General features: G+C 38.5%; 1 long non-coding RNA gene across 1 annotated transcript; it reads right to left on the reverse strand.

The window, feature by feature from the left end:
- Positions 1-79: 79 nt before the first annotated feature.
- LOC307068487 lies at positions 80-10036 on the reverse strand. The gene is made up of 4 exons (XR_013811455.1): positions 9995-10036; positions 6859-6955; positions 2196-2314; positions 80-191 (listed from the first exon to the last, which is right to left on the reverse strand). It is a non-coding gene; the product is annotated as an uncharacterized lncRNA (long non-coding RNA).
- Between the last annotated feature and the right edge of the window lie 8310 nt (positions 10037-18346).

Here is an 18346-nt window from a genome sequence, read left to right on the forward strand (position 1 = left end):
TAGTGTACTGATAATATCACTTTTATTATTAAAGTCCAGCTGCTCATTCATGAAGCCTGACAAGTTAACAGCACTGTTAGGTGAGGACATCCTCTCTGACTCAATAGTCAGCTCAGTGATGTTGTTCTTCTTCTGGGCTTGTAACACCTTCATCAACGATCCTCCTGCATTCTCTATAGATGTTTCTTCATCTGTCAAAAAAGAAGGGACTGTTTTTGATCACTGAAGACTGATGGGACAGCCTTTTGTCAGTCCACAGCCAAAGAAATTAGGAATCAGTCAAAGTTTGAGTGCCACTTAGGAAAAAAAGAAACCCACACTTAAGCCTATGACTGGCAACAACAAAATGTGAAAAAGATCTCTCTTGAAAAAGGGGCTATCTACTCAGAAAATTCTGTAGCGTGAAATATAGTAACTATATTCAGGATTACTCCACTGGTTCCCAGGGGCCAGTACTCAAGAAAAGCCAAGGTTGGAAGACAAATATTCCCCTAATCAGCTGGACTCTCTGCAGATCTACTGTGACTCCTCACATTCATATACACCATCCTGTCCTGCCTCAGAGGCACAGGAGTGTGAGGCTTCCTCTCTCCACCTCTTCAGTGTGCTTGTGTTCTTGCTGCTATCACAGATCTCCACGACAACCACCGCCGCTAACAGGTCGTCATCTGGACATGTCCTTCTCCAACTACCCACTGAGTCCTTTGCTTAGTCCCTGCTTCTATATATCCCAGTCCCCATAACAGAAGGCTCTATACAGAAAAAAACACTATGTCTGCCCTGGCTCTTTGGTAAAATTTGGGCAGGGATCTCGGGTATAAGTTAAGAGATTTGCCAGATTGTATGCCCATGTGGAATGTTCAACAAATCAATGGAATAGTACTTGAGGCCCTAAAATGTAGACGGGAAAAAGCAACTTCTGTCAGATGGCTACTTTGCTTTCAATTCATTTTACTTCTAATATTTCCAGCTCTACTTGGGGAACCATCCAAATCTTCTGACTGTGTGAAGGTAATGTGTACCATTGTGTAGCTGGGCTTGTCTCCCAAAAGGATTAAAAGTATTTTTGGTGAGGGTCAAAGGAGGAGGGAAGGGTCATGAGAAAGGAGGAGCAGAGGCTAGCAGAGAGCCCCAAACTGGGGACAGGAGATCGGGGCCCTAGGGTCATAGCACTTAACACCTCTGATCTTGTTTCTCCTCACCTGTAAAAGGAGATTAAAAATGCCTTTTCTGCCCACTTCTGGGGGAGAAGGGAGTAATATAATTAGTAAAAAAAATGTTTGGGGGAGTTCCCAGGTGGTCTAGTGGTTAGGACCCGGCACTTTCCCTGCTGTGGCCCGGGTTCAATCCCTGGTGGGGGAACTAAGATCCCACCAGCTTTGTGGCCAAAGGAAAAAAAAACTGTGCTGAAAAATCAGCAATATTGTCTTTATATAAGTGGCAAAGTGTTATTATTTATGATGTGCTCTAGATCACTGAAAGAGACCTGTATTCAAGCTACCTGGGCATGAAAGCACATTTTGGAAGTCATCAAGTTAGTGCCCATAAATCTAATATATAGAAAAATAGTTGAAAGCCCCTCAGTGTTTTGTGGATAGAAACTTGCGATTCAGAGCAAGTTCAGAGCTGGACAGTCAAAGAAATAACTAGCTCTCCCATGCATTAGAAGGGCTTGGTAGCAGCTTCTGGTTATGGAACCAGAAACTCTCAGGCTCCAGATAGGACATAAAACAGCATCACTTGTACTCTTTATAAAATTGCAGAAACAAACAAAATAAACAAAAATATATTTACACCTGTCTTATAAGACAAAGGGTACTTGAGACCTAATGTATATAAAATCAGTTTACAAACTGTGATGTACTATGTGAATAAGTTCTCATTTGCAGAGAGCACAGCATGGGCTATGTGGCCATTAATGTGAATTCCCTTCCCCCTTCCATTCCTTTCTCTTGTTCCTTTATATATGCAGATCAGTTACATTATGAAGCTAATAATGTAACTGAGCTCTTCTTAGCTTAATAATGTAACCAAGAATCTGATTTTTAGCAAGGGGGTAATTCTTAGAAATTTAGGGAGCTGGAACTCTGAAGGAATGTATTAAAATAATGTAATTACATCATTAGGTTTAAAATGTATCATCCTTGATTAAAAATTAAAAATTAAAAATGTATTATCCCGCAATTGAGACTCACCACAACGTGTGACGTCCCTCAGGCGTTCACTGTCACAATGCAGCTTGACTGTCTCACAGACAACCTCAATAGTATCTTTAAATTGGCAGAGGCAGCAGGCCATACGGCTGGGTAAGATCCTATAAATGGAAACACAGGTAATTAAATTCGTGGTAAAAGAGTTACCTGAGTAGGTAGAAGAGGTAGGCCAAGGCCACCACAGACCAGTGCAAAAAGGAGTTCTTGGGGCATATGGACTATAGAACTGGATAGGGGCCGGTTGGCCAATTGCTGCCCTTGACTGTTGTAAATAAATATAGAGGAGGAGAGAGGTGCCCAACAGAAGGATTAGGATGGCAGTAGGTATGATATGCCTAGATAAAAGGGAATAGGGACTACAATTGGGTGACATTGATCTGTAGTTTAATTCAGAAGTATCTGCTTCCAACCCGAAAGCCTCACTTTGGGTTGAGAGTACACAGGAAGAAGGCAGACTTCTAAGAAGAGTATGAATAAGACCGCACATTCTGGAGTCACTTTCTCAGTTCCTATTTGTGAGGAGTAATATATTAGAAATTATTCTAGTAATAAAAAAGCATCATGTGGCTAAACAATAACAGAGATTGCATTGACCAAACCTGGACAAAAGGAACATTCCAAAGAATAACATTATCATTATAATAAGGTATAACATAGTTAATTGAAAAAAAAGCACATGAGTTCATAATGATACTCCAAATGAAAAGTGGGGGAGCTCTTCTTTATAGAATAATGTCAGCTAATAAATGCAAAAGGAAGGATAGAATTAGGAAAGTGTTATTTTGCAACTATCAATGTAATAATCGATTCAGACAAGGATTATCATTGATGCACAGTTGGGTGAAGAGTTGTTTGAAAGTAGGATCTTCACTGACCCCAAGGATCACCCCACATATTATTTATCAATTACCAAGGGGAAAAATAACTTTACAATGGAGAGATATGGAATAGACCACCTTAATCAAGTGATCAAACTTAGCACTGGGCCACCTGAAGTGATGAAGTATGAAGAATACATCACCTATATAGTATTCTTCCCCAAAATGTTTACTTTGAATCTAATGAGGAAACAGACAAATACAGATTGTGGGGCAATTTACAAGACAACTGGCTTAGACTCTTCAAAAAAGCCAATGTCATAAAAGACCAAAAAAAAATAGTAGGGAAAAATTCTAGATTAACGGAAACACAGACATGACATGCAATGCCTAATCTTTAATTGGATCCTGTATCAAAACAAAACAGACTTAAAGAATGTTATTGGCTTCTGGCCAAGATGAAGTACAAGGGCCAACTTAACCTCCCACCTGAAACAAGGAAAAAATCAGATGGAACATATGAAACAACAGTTTTCAAGGAACTGAACCTCAGGCAATAAATTTCAGTGATTCCCGAGGAGATGGGAAATAAATGAAGTGATCCCTATAATTGCCCTTACTTCTCTGAGAGAGTATCCACGTCATGGTACAGGGAAGAGAAGTCCAGACAGAGACTAGTGGGCTCCCTGACAGATGAAATGGAGATAAGAGTCTGGGAAAACCAAGGTGACTAGAGTTCACAAAGCAGAGTATCAGAGAGAAAAGAAGTGCACAGACAAAGAACTCTGGAGATATGCAGAGGGATCTCTTGAGAATTCAACAAAGTATGGGTCAGTACATTTGTGTGAGGAATAACTTGATGCCAGGAAAAGAACCACATGAAAGGATTAATAAGAAGAACAACTGGATATCACACACGGTTGTAGGAATAGTAACTGTTCCTACAAGTCAGACTGGAAAACCTCATGATACTCAGAAAGGACTTGTCTCAGTAGTTGCAAATAATGAGCTCCAGACTAAAGGCTACTTGGACTCCTACCCAACGAACCTTAAAAGCTAGACCTAAAAGAATAAAATTGTTTTGAGTAACCTAATTTCACCCAAAACAAAGCCCAGGCATTTTACAGGAATATAAATATACATAGCACACAATAAACTAAAGCTCACAATATCTGGGATCATATGAAAAATTGCATGCAAGCATGCAAAGAAGTAGGAAAATATGACCCATACTGAGGAGAAAAGGCAATCAATCAACAATAACCCATAATCTATACAGATGTTAGAACTGGCAGAAAAGAACTTTTAAAAAGTTATTATACATGAAGAAAAGTTATTATAACTGTATGTCATATGTTAAAGAACCCAGACTAAACACTGAAAATATTAAGGACAGGCGTGGAAAATGTAAAACAGAACTAAATTGAGCTTCTAGAGATTAAAAACAATGTCTAAATGAAAAAGATATTGCAGGAGGTTAAAGGCTAATTAGACACGGCAGAAGGTCAGTGAACATTAAGGCATAGCAACAGAAACTATCCAAAATGAAACAAAAGGAGTAACAAAACAACAACAAAATGAATAGAGCCTCAGTGACTTGTGCAACAACTTCAAGTGGCCTAATACATGTGTACTTAGAGTCCATGAAGGAGAGGAGAAATATAAAAATTTGAAGAAATAATAGCCAAAATTTTTCCAAATTGGTAAACACTATAAACCCACAAAGTCAAGAAGATCAATGAACTTTAAGCAGAAGAAACATGGACAAAACTACACCAAGGCACAAAAAATAATCGAATTGCTCAAAACCAGCAATAAAGAGAAGAATTTAAAAGGAGCCAGAGGAAAAAATTATACACTACGTACAGAGGAACAAAGATAACAATGACAGCAGAATTCTTGCTTGAACAATCGTAAACGAGAACTCAGTGGAATAACATCTTTAAAGTAGGGAATTGAATTCTATCAAGCTAGAATTTTATACCCAGATCTGTCAAAACAAAAGCAAAATCAAGACTATCTCAGACATACAGAAGCTGCAAGAATTCATTACTAGTAGACTTTCACAATAAGAAATGTTAAAAGAAGTATTTTTAAGCAGAAGGAAAATGACACCAGATTGGAATATGGATCTACATAAAAGATTAAGAATACTGGATACATACAACAATGAAAACCCAATTCAACCAAAAATAAATAAAGAAATTAAGAAAAGAAGGGAAAAATCATATAATCATTGCAATAGATGCAGGAAAAGAATGAAAACACCTAACATACATTCCTGATTAAAGAAAAAAAAACAGCCCTCAGTAGACTAGGAATGGAAGGAGACTTCCTCAACTTGATAAATGACTTCTGCAAAAAACCTAACATCATACTTAATTGTGAAGGACAAAGTACTTTCTCACCAGGATCAGGAACAAGGCAAGGATATCTGCTCTCATTGCTTCTATTTGACGTTGCACTGAAGGTTCTAGCCAGTGCAATAGGGCAACAAAAAGAAAAGAGATATTCAGAATGGAAAGGAAGAAGTAAAACTATCTTTATTTGCAGATAACATGATTATGAAGAAAACCTGATAGAAGCTACGAAAATGCTACTGGAACAAATAAATGAGTTTATCAAGTTTGCAGGATACAAGATCAACATACAAAAAGATGAATTTGTCTCAACAAACAATCAGAGATCAAAGTTTTAAAATGCTACTTATAAAAGAATCAAACATATAAAATGCTTAGAATAAATCTGACAAAAGACTTGCACACTGAAAACTGTAAAATATTGCCGGGGGAAATTAAGAAAGACCTAAATAAATGGAGAGATATAAAGTATTCATGGATCAGAAGATTCAATATTGTTGAGACATCAATTCTCCCCAAATCGATTTATACATCAAAACCCCAGTAGGCTTTTCTATAGACATTGACAAGCTAATTCTAAAATTCATATGGAAATAAAATTTAGAATAACTAAAACAACTTTGAGAAAGAAAAAAGTTGAAGAACTAACAGTAACTGATTTCAAGGATTATGAAGCTACACCTTCAAGACATTGTGATAGTAGTGTAAAGATAGACAAAAAGACCAAAGGAACAGAATACAAAGTTCTGAAGTAGAGAGATGTGGAGAACTGACTTTCAGGTTCAAAGGCATTTCAGTGGAGAAATGATAGTCTTTTCAACAAATGATGCTGGAACAACTGAATATCCAGGTGCAAAAAGAAAAAAAATGAACTTCCATCTAAACCATATACAGAAATGAGCTCAAATTGGTTCAAAGATCTAAATGTAAAACATAAAACTATAAAACGTCTAGAACAAAACAGGTGAAAAATTTTATGACCTTGAGCTCGGCAAGGTTTCTTAGATACAACGCCAAAAGCATAATGCATAAAAGAAAAAAATAGATAAATTAGACACCATCGAAATTAAGAATTTCTGCCCTGCAAAAGACACTCCTGAGAGAACGAAAAGATGAGTCACAGAATGGGAGAAAATACCTAGCAACTTACCTATTGGATAAAGGACTAATTTCCAGAAGATATAAAGAACTCTCAAAACTTCAGAAAAATATAGATAAAAGATTCAAAGATATACAGATGGAAAATAAGCATAGGAAAAGATGTTTGACATGATTAATCATTAGGGATGCTACAGTGAGATACAACTACACACCTATTAAACTATCTAAAATTAAAAATACTGAGCATAGCAACTGTTGGCCACAACGTGAAGAAAATGCAGCTCTCATACACTGCTGGTAGAGATGTAAAATGATCAAACCACTATGGAAAATAGGTATTTTTTTAAAACTTAAACATACACTTACCAATGATGCAGCCATTCTACAGGCAGGCATTTACCCAGGAGAAATGGAAGTAAACATCCATACAAGACTTGTACACAAATATTCATAGCAACTTTATCTGTAATAGACAAAGACTGAAACAACTCAAATGTCCATCAATGGTCAATAGATAAATGGTGGTATATCCATATAAAGGAATGCAATGCAGCAATAAACAGAAATGAATTACTGATATATACAACAATATGGATGAAGATTAAAATAATCATGCTGGGTTAGAAGCCAGTTAGAAAAAAGTATACACTGTATGATTCCATTTACATAAAATTCTAGAAAATGCAAACAGAAAGCAGATCAATGGTTGCATGGCGATTGGGAAGTGCAAGGAATGATGGGAAGGAAGAATTACAAAGAGACATTAAGAAGCTTTCTGAGGTGATGGACATTTTGATTTTCGTGATGTCTTCATGGTGTGTATGTATGTGTGTGTGTGAACACAGATTATTGCATGTCAATTATACCTCAAAAAGCTGTTAAAAGAAATGATATTATATAAGAGAGACAATGGGGGAAATTTGAATAGCAACAGTTTATTAGGTAATATTATTGTGTAGGAATTTAATTTCTTCAATACTGTGTATTAACAGTATCGTCGTTACACAGGGAAATAATTTTTAATATCCAGAGAGGAGGGCATCTAGCTGACAAGAGACGGATCGCAATTGTGGCAGATGCTGTGGGACGCTGAGGAAGATGAGGCTAGAGCAGTGACCAATGCGTGACGGCACGGTGAAGACAGTCATTTGTCAGGTGACCTGACAAAGATGGTTGGAACAGACTACTAAATGCAGGGCCATTTCCGCATACTAATCTCACGCAATCCCCTCAACTAGCTTTGGCGTAACAGAAAGTTTCTAATAGCTTGCCATATTGGAGGGAGGATGGCACAATTTAAGGTGCAGTAAGTTGTGTAATAAACTGTCACAATAGGGTCCTACAGAAATAGTTTTTTAAACTGCAAAAAAATAAAACTTGACCCTTCCCTCACAACATATATGAAAATTAACTCAAAATGAATCATAGACCTAAATGTAGCTATACAACGTCTGGAAGAAAACGTAGGAGAAAATCTTTGTGATTTTGGGTTAGACAGTGGGGTCTCAGAGAAAGATTTCTTAGATTAAGATGCAAAAAAGCAGAAACCATCTAAGAAAAATTGCTAAGGGACTTCCCTGGTGGTTAAGACTCCGAGTTCCCAATGCTGGGGGCCCGGGTTCGATCCCTGGTCAGGGAACTAGGTCCCACATGCATGCCTCAACTATGAGTTCGCATGCCAGATCTAAGAAGCCCATGAGCCGCAACTAAGGGGCCCATCTGCCGCAACTAAGACCCAGCACAACCAAATAAATAAATTAAATAAATATGAAAAATTAAGAAAAATTGCTAAATTAGGGTTCATCAAAAATTTAACACTTCTAGTTTACAGAGACATTTTAATATAATGAAGATAAGTCACAATCTGGGAGAAGATATTTACTAAACACATATCTGAGAGCAAGGACTTTTTCCATTTGCTTTTTATATAAAGCACTCTTAAATCTCAATGCAAATATCCAATTAAAAAATGGATTTGAACAGACACTTCATTTAAAAAGATATTTGCACATGAATAGACACTCAACATCATCAGCTATTACAGAAATGCAAAATGTGGCAAAAACCACGAGATTCAAGTACACACCTACTAGAAAGGCTAAAATGTTTTTAAAAAACAAATATAAGGATCAGGTGAAGATGTAGGGCATCTGCAACTCTCATAGACTGCTTGTGGGAAAGCAACATGGCACAGGCACTTTAGAAAACAGTTCAGCAGTTTCTTAAAAAGTTCAATAGGCACTTAGCATATGATGAAGCAATCCCACCTTGAGGTATTTTACCCCAAAGAAATGAAAACATATGCTCACACAAGACATATGTTCACACACACATGTGAGGGTTTTCAGAGGCTTTGTTCATAATAGCCAAAAAACTAGAAGAAACTCAAATGTTCCTCAAACGATGAATGCGTAAACAAACTGTGTATCCACACAACTAGAATACTGCTCAGCGCTCAAAAGGAATGAGCTACTGACAGGTGCAACAAAACAGATGAATCTCCAAAGAGACTGGCTAAGTGAAAGAAGCCAAAAACAAAAAGCTACATACCACATGATTTCATTTATCAAATATTCTGGAAAAGGCAACATTATACGGACAAAAATCAGATTGGTGGTTGCCAGGGGCTGGTAGTGACAGGAGGATGGATTGACTACAGAGGGACATGAGGGGTCTTTTGGGAGTGCAGAAGTTTTCTTTACCTCAAATGTGGTGGTGGCTACAGAACTATATGTTTGTCAAAACACATCACACTGTATATTCAAAAAGAGTGAATTTTGTTAAATGAAAAATATACATAAATAAACCTGACTTAAGCAGATAATCAAACAAACCTAAAAATACAGTTGAGTGAAAATCAATGTAAGAAAAATCAACTTACAGTGTTTCCAATTCAAGGGTCATCATGAGGATGCTTTCAATTGCTGTAAGTGACACTTGTGCTGTTCCCATGTCTCTGAAGGAGAAGCCCAAACATGCATGATATAAAACCCAAAGACAAAATTTCTAAACTGAAAAAGATACTTAACATGTGATTACTTCCACTTTGGCTTCTTACTTGCCATAGATGATAATTCCAAAGAGCTCTTTTTGAAGAAATTTAAATTTGCATCATCAAATTAATGACCTTGGTGCTGAACAGTACCATCATTTTCTATTATCCTCACTTCTCATTTTCAATTGCATCTACCTCTTTTGATCACTCTTTTTAAAAAAAAATAATGTACCCCTTATTCCTTTTTGCTTTCTTGGATAAATACTATTCCTATATGCATCTTCATGTTCCATATGTATACGTGTTCTTCAACACTGTTCTCATCCTCTGCTGGCTCTCTTACCCATATATATTCTTTCTTAATCCTTTTCTTTGCCAATAACTCTTATTTTCAATAACCCAGTTAAAATCTAAATTATGACTGTTTAGCCAAAGTACTCAATTTTTGACGAAAGTAAAAAGGAGGAGAAATTATGTCATGAGGCATGAAACTGTTACAATACTTACAAATAGTTTAATGCTGGCACTTTAAAAAGACAAGAATCTTCAACTGTTGGCAAAGGATTACGATTGAGAATTCTGAAAAATGGAATGGAATTAAAATTATCTGCATTTTCAATTACTTCCATGAAAGTTTATATTCATTTTTTTTTGGTATGGAACTTGAAGGATAAAAAAATCATTTTCTGTCTTTACCTATAAATCACCTTTAGAATCTGTAAAAAACTCTTTCACTAGGAACTACCCAGGTCTCTAGATGATAAAGTGAAGAGAAACAAACAAACAAACAATAAAATAGAAAAAAAGTGGCTAGCAAAGAAAAAATATGCCAAAGTACTTTTCCCATTAAAAACCCTCGAAGTGACTATGCTTGTAGGAAGCCCTTGCTCTGTAAAAAAGTACTATTTCTAGTGTCCTCCATAATTCAAGGTGTTTTTCTTTCATCTCTACAAATTTTGAAAAATTTCATGATTTAAACTACCCAGCTAAAGAAAAAAATAAGGCTAATTCCTTGGTTCTGGAGCCAAAGAAGAGATAAATCCAAGAGGAACTGGTGAAAGCCGTACTCCCATCACATAGTCCCGTGTGTAGTCTTGTGCCATAGCCTTTGTTACTGTGTATGTAATCAACTGTTTACTTGTCACTCTCCTAGATTGTCAGCAACTTGAGAGCAGGGAACACACTTTATTGTCATTATTATTCCTGTGCCTGACATAGTGCCTAATATTTACTAGGCATTTAATAAATGTTTGCTGAATAAATAAATAACATTTTGTTTATATATCAATAAAATAAACAAATTAATTTTGGGGAACAAAATTTTATTCCAAAATGTTGGAATAGATTTTCTTCATAGTTCTTTCTTTCTTTCTTTTTTTCCCCCTTAGTTCTTTAAAACAAATAAGGGGGGAAAAAAACCTGAAAAGAAACAGGAAGAAAGAAGAGAATATCTGACTTTAGGTTAACTCTACTCAAGAATTACTAGTGTACTTTTGCAGAATATTATAAAGATAATTATCAAAACTAATATCTTTTGGGTTGCCATGCATATGTGATCAGCATTTAACATTTCATCCTCACAGTAACCTTATGTGATATATATATTACACAATTGTACAAATGAGGAAACTGAGGCACAGAGAAGTCACATAACTTGTCTTAAGTCATCAAGCTCGTAAGAAGCAGAGCTGGAATTTGAACTCAGTTCTCACTCTAAAGCCTGTGTTTAACCTGGATGAAAAAAAAGGGGTTTTTTTAAAAAAAAAATCTGTTACTTTAACCTTAATTTTGACAGCACTAAATATAGAAATACCTTTTCAAACTTCATCTACCCATCTGGGAAAGCCTCTATGAGAATTATATTTTCTCTTTTTATTTATTTGTTTCTATTTTCATTTATTTTTTCCTTAATCATCTCTCGTGATAAATATTTAATTAGCCTATAGCCATGAGACTTTATAGATTTTTTTTAAAAATTGCAGGAAAATCAGTAAAAATGATGGAGGAAGGACATCTGAAAATTCATCCCTGCATAGAAGCAACAATAACAACAACAACAAAACTGGCAAAAATGGTCAGAATCAACTTCTTTTGAACTCTGGAAATTTAACCAACATGCTGGCAGTAAATGGGGGAGCAATTTATTCAAGGAAAACAAATTAATTTCTGTAAGAACAATGAGATCTGTGTTGCTTTAACTTGCCCTTGACCTTTGGTCTCCATGCCAGTGGTAGCCTTGAAAAACAGCCCACATCCCTGGTACCAGAACGAGCAGCATGGACTGGGAGGTCCTTCAAAGCCTCATTCCCAAAGAACTGTCATTGTTTTACATGTCTGGGGGTCCCCTGGAAGACCTCACTTGAAAGGCTTGCCTTTGACCTGACTGAGGGCTGTCTAGTGAGAAAAGCCTCTGCTCAGGTGGCATTTCTGGAAAACATTTTCAAGCCAATATTTTAACATGGCGGTGGCATGAGGCAAGGGATAACAGTTTGGGGCAAAAAACAACCCAACCGCAAAGCTTTAAAAGAAAAGCTGAGGAATGAGATGTCCACAGAGACTTTGAAATATTCCAATGTATTCCTGGGAAACTGGAAGACCACAAGACATATTCCTGGGCATCTAGGAAAATAACTGTTAGCATTAATAAATGAGTTCAGCAAGGTTGTAGGATATAAGATCAATAGTATTTCTACACACCAGCAATGAGTAATCGAAAAATGGAATTTAGAAAACAATTCCATGTGTAACAGCATCAAAACAAATATAATACTTAGGGGAAAATTTTACCAAGTAAGTGCAAGATTCACACTGAAAAGTACAAAACTGTTGAAAGAAATTGAAGAAGATCTAAATAAATATAAAGACATGCTGGATTCATGGACTGGAAGATAATCTTATTAAAGTTTCACTACTTCCCAAATCGACCTATGGTTCCATTGCAATTCCTATCAAAATCCCAGCTGACTTCTTTCCAGAAATTGCCAAGCTGTTGCTAAAATTCCTATGGCAATTCAAGGAAACAGAATAACCAAAACAATGTTGGTAAAGAACAAAGTGGGAGGACTCACACATCCTGGTTTCCAAACTCAGTTCAAAGCTACTGCAATCACAGTGTGGTACTGGAATAAGAACAGACATGTAAATCAATGGAACAGAATTGACAATATAGAAATAAACCCTCATATTTATGGTCTACTGATTTTCAACAAGGGTGCCAAAACAATTCAATGTGGAAAGAACAGTCTTTTCAAATGATGCTGGGACAACTGTACATCCACACACAAAATAATGAAGCTTCACACCGTATATGAAAATTAACTCCAAATGGATCAAATATCCAAATGTCAGAGCTAAGGCTATAAAACTCTTAGAAAAAAACACAGGAGTAAATCTTTATGACCTTGCTTTAGACAACAGTTTCTTAGATATGATACCAGAAGCACAAACAACCAAAGGAAAAATAGATGAACTGGATTTTATAAAAACTAAAAAGTTTGTGCTTCAAAGGACACTATCAAGAAAGTGAATAAACATATAGAATGGGAGAAAATACTACAGGTGCGAAGAATAAGATGCAGTTGGGAGAAGAAAGGTATAGTAGTTGCTAGGTGTGACAATCTCAAAATTTTGAACTATTACAAATAAAACAGCCACCCTGAATCACCCCAAAGGGCAGCCCCGAGTTATTTTTGCTTTTAGTGTTTATGCCTTTCTAAATCTGAGAAGCTGCCAGGATTCTAGTACATAGCAAAAAGTGAGGACAACACCCTGAAGTGTGTAAGCTTTTGTGTGTACATAGCTATGTAAAGGAAACCAATGCTAGCTGACTGGGGGAGCATTAGGGCGGCTCTGTGACCGCAGCTCAATTTGCCTTCATAGTGTGGCCACACCTCCCGCACTGATATTCTCAACAATGGGGTAAATAATTCAATAGGGATAAGGCTTTGATTTTCCTCTTATTTTCTCTTCGTGCTTATGTTCTTGGTACAATATTGATGGACCACGGACAAGCCAGCATGTGAATGTGCTCTGTCTAGTTAAGTTATATATAGCCTTTCTACATTGTAGAGTCCTTCAGTTTCTAAAACCATGGAGCTTGTACTGTTAGATCCAGTGAAGTGACTAAAAATAAGCCATCAGTCTGGACCTGCATAGGTGAATGAAGGAGAAACACTTTACAGTCAGAGAAAAAAAGCATACTTAACATTTAGGATTATCAACCACTGCCGGTTTTCCATAGTATATTTCATTCCTGATTTTACCTGAAAGAGATATGATTACTACCACCATTCAAAAAGTGGTACTTTATTAATAAGCTCTTGGCTCATCTTTGAGGTAGATTTCGGATTTAAAATAGACTACCACACTGCTAACTACTTCACCTGATATTTCTCAATAACACAGAGGCTTCATTCAAGAAACCTACTGACTTATAATTACCTGACACCTGGTGATGAATCAAGGTTTTGTGGGGCCTGAACCTCATCTACTTTGGGAAATCCTATCTAATAAAAGCATGCAAAGTTATAAATAGAAAAATCGCTAGGACCCCTCTCAAGACCTTGGAAGGGACCTATGCAAGTGAGGAGCCCTGAAGCCTAAGGTTCATTGAATTCATGATAAGTCCACCTCAGCTGGGGCCCTTTTCCAAACTTATTTAATGCAAGCAACTTATAAACACCCCAGTAATATGTCATTAGAGGTAGTAAAATGATTTAACTCGAGGGTGGCATCTTCCCTTGGTGGCTTGCCTTTGGTAAGAGATGCAATAAAGTTTATATCTCACCATGGCAAATGTTTCCTGAAGCAAATTAGCTTTGTCTATTAGGAAGACTTAGTCCAAAACAAAGACTTACTATACTGTGACAATCTTTTGAAAGTAACTGTGAATGAGTTTTCAGAGTACAGTACTAATTTATTTACAACACCAGATAGTTCTGATTCTTTCACTACCTTTTTCTGTCATTTAAGAGGAGCACAAATTCCAAAGGAACAAGTTGGTGCCTCTTCCATTACAAATCTTTTCTAACCTACCACCCATTTTCTACTTCATCACCCCCCTCCCTCTCCTTGTTAACCTGCTGCATAGATGCTAGAATGGCTCTCATATATGTTTTCCCATCGACATCCATATTTCTCCTTCCAGTATGAATGCTTCTTGGGGAAAAAGTCCCTGCCCTATGTGTCTTTGTATCCCCAGCACTTAGTACAGTGTTCACAGACAGTGGGCTCGGCACTCAGTGAATGTTTTGGAATGAATTCATTAATTTTTAAACTGTGATTTATTTATTTATTTCCACAATGTATTTTCCTGTGTTGCCTACATAACTATAGTGAAACTGATTCTTATAAGGAACTCTTGGTGTTATAGGATGTTTAGGAAAGTGGTGAGTTTAAGACGTTGTACTGACGCTACTAAAACCACCTGGTGAAGGGACCTCATGAGCCTGCTCTCCGGTGTGCTAACAAAAGAAAAACCGACCCTTGGTGCTCTCTCCCCAAGGTAGGCGTCAGCAAACTAACAAGGGAAAGGAAGGAGGCCGCTAAAGATAGGCATTTGCAGGAATTGTTAAACCAGCTCCTGACACAGCCTCAACATCTTCATTAACCCAAAATGTGTGAACTGTGTGAAACGGGATTTCTGAACCACAAGACAGGTAAGAGAGTCTTTTCCAAAGCCAGGTGTAGAAGAGCTCTTTACCTTGAGTCTAAAATCGCCTTCGGCCCATTGAACGTACCCACTATCATTTCCTTCTGTCATGAGAAATCAGAGAAGTTTTGAGCTGAAGGGGTGTAAAACCCACACTTCTTATTGAAGAGTAGTCAGCAAAGAAAATATATTGAATTAGGCCACAGCAAAGTATTTTCTTTATATTTTTCACACTACAGCTGAACACAAACAACTTCTTTTTCCATACCTCAAAGGTTCCTATTGGCCACAGATAATTCACTTCAGCAATATATGCTTTTTTGAAACATAATGTTCTGGGTGGCTGGGCAGAGCCCTGTGGTGGGTGTCTAGGAATTCTTTCTGCTTTACCATTTAAAAGAGCTAATAATGGTTGGGGAAGCACACACACTTTTGCTCCCTGAAGCATACCCTGCTAAACTTAGTTCTCTGCAGCTCTGTGTTGCATACATTTTAAGCAGTTAGGAACTTTGCACATGAAAAGGAATCAAAGTGAAATTCAATAGTGGAAGTTCCTGGACCATTCGCATATTGGAGAGGCATCAGTGGGATTCCATGACAATGCTAATCTGAGTGTTTTTGTTTGGTGCCTTTTATTGACCATGCCAAAGATCAGTACTATGGAAAGCAGAGCCTTTCATATATATGAGTTAAAGAAGTATCTTGTCCTCTTTGTACCTTAGTTTCCTCATCTGAAAAAAAAATAAATGGCTCTCAAGACGTACTTTCCAGAATTCATACTGGGCTTACTTACACCCAGCTAACCAATAACTGCATGATTGTTTTTACACACAGTTTTTTACATGTATTCATCTTCTATTTCACTTACAACTTGTGTAAAAACTGCATTCCATGCCAGGCCTGAAACGTTCCAAAGCTCAGTTCTGTGAGTAAATTGCAACCAAGATCTCTACAAAAAAAGAGACGAGCAAAAGAATTAGAAAAATAGATATTCTTTCAGAACATTTATCCTTTGGCAATAATTCTAATTTATATATGATGAAACATAACATCACTACTCCCTCCATACACTAAAGAAATCTCACTGTGGGAGATATTATGATTTTTACTTTCATGATTATATATGTGGTGCATTAGATACAAAATACTAAATGCTCATTAAATACTTGTGTTAAGTGATCTTTATTTCTCTAGCTAGGCAGCACTATTGACAGTTTGGGCTGGATAATTCTTTGCTGTGGGAGGCTCTCCTGTACACTGTTGGACGTTTAGTAGCATCTCTGGTCTCTGTCCACTAGATGCCGGTAGCATATACAGTTCTGACAAGCAAAACTGTCTCCAGACACTACCAAATGTCACCTGTGTGCAAAATCACCCTGTTTGAGAACCACTGCTCTTCATACTGGGTGATGTCGGATGCTCAGCATGATCCTGCTCTGTGCTGGAACTGTCACCTCGGGATACAATGGAGACTGAGCTACAACTTCCTTAATGAGCTCTGGAGGCTGAGATGGGGTCTTCTGCTGGACTGGAGAAGGTTCAACCTCTTTAGTGACCTGTGGATTTATGGGAAGTGCCAGAGCCAGAGATTTAACAGTGACATTGTACAAGTGTGACTGCTGAGCTTCATTTACCCCATGATGAACACATGGTCAAACTACAACCTCCTTAAGTGTCTCCAAAGGCCGGGCGAGGGCCTCCTGAGGACTTGGAAGTTTCTAGTTCCTCAGGGGCCACTGAAGGCTGAGATGGAGCCTCCTAAGGAAGTGGAGGTGGTTCTACCTCTTCAGTGGGCTCTGCATGCTGAGCCTGGGCCTCTGCCTGGGGTGAAAAAGATTCAACGTCGTCAGGGGTCTGTGGATGCTGAGCAGGGGCCTCTTGATGAGGTAAAGATTCAGCCTCCTCAGTGAGCTCTGGATGATGAGTTTGGGCCTCCTGCTGGGAGGCAGACATTTCAGCTTCCTCAGGGGGCTCTGGAGCTTCATCTATGCTCCCCAGAAAATCCCTAGGTATGCTCTCCTCAGGATAAAACGCATCCATACTGGGATGTAAATAATCACCCTGCAACTGTTGTTCTAGACCCTGAGTGTTTTTTTTTCAAATTGGCCTATAGTTCCAACAACAAATTTGGCAAGCCGTCAATGCTGAACTAGAACTTTCTTCAGGTTTGGGGGTGAAACAATAAAGCTCATTGGTTTTGAGCTCTTACTACCTAGAGGTGGAACAAGTATTTCAAATGATTGGTGACCTTCAGCCTGATCTAGACCTATGTGTTTAGTCTTACTTTTGTGTCGAGGAGGCAGAACCAAGGGCTGATTCTGATCCCACTCTAGCACTGGAACCGCCTCTGGGAGCTTTTAATGTTGGATTTGCTCGTTATTCAGATACTGATGTGGAACAGCAAACTGATCTGGCCCTGTAGGGAGCTCTCCAACAGAATCCGTGTCCGGGTATGGAGCCTCAGTCTCAGTCAACTCCAGATGAGGTGGGGCCAACATCTGGACTGGAGACAAGGACGTCAAGTAATTAAAGCCCCCGGCTTCTGCCAGGGGTGTAAGGGCATGGGGCAATTTGGGAGGGCTGTCTCAGGCGCATGAAGACCAAGTCTCGGTCAGCCGCGGGGGGTAGGGGGTCACCTGGACGGGGCCCAGGGCCCACTCCGGAGGCTGAACTGCCTGGACTAGAAGCCACAGTCATTGCCATGTGAGGAGGAGGCGTGGGGCACAGCAGCGACACAGAGGCATAGCCAGGACATAACATGCGGCGGCTCCCAGGCACAGCGACCCAGCCCAGTGAGGAGCCAGAGCCACATCCTCCTTCAGAGCCGAACTGAACCATTATGCCAGCACTTCAACAACCACGTGTCCCTCCCCCACCTAACGTCCCACCCGTTATTTATGACATCTGTAGTTACTCCACCTTTATTAGGCTCCTGCGGAGATCCAATGCACGCCACCAGAGTGAGCCTTTTTCCCAGAGTCCCCAGGGCACAAGCCACCCTTCCCCTTGCAAAGGCGACAATTACCTCCTGCCAGGCCCCCTTCCCAACCCCGCCCTGCCCTCCCAGGCCCCAAACAATGAGGCGGGATTTGGGCTGCAGACCCCAGTGGCCGCAAACTCCAGCAGCCCAGGGGTGGAGGGGGGTTGGGAAGGATGCAGAGCTTCCCGAGGAAACCACAGGATGTGGCATTCTGGGAAATTCAAAAGTG

Source organism: Hyperoodon ampullatus, assembly GCF_949752795.1.
Source record: "Hyperoodon ampullatus genome assembly, chromosome: 19".
In the NCBI taxonomy this organism is placed as follows: Eukaryota; Metazoa; Chordata; class Mammalia; order Artiodactyla; family Ziphiidae; genus Hyperoodon; species Hyperoodon ampullatus.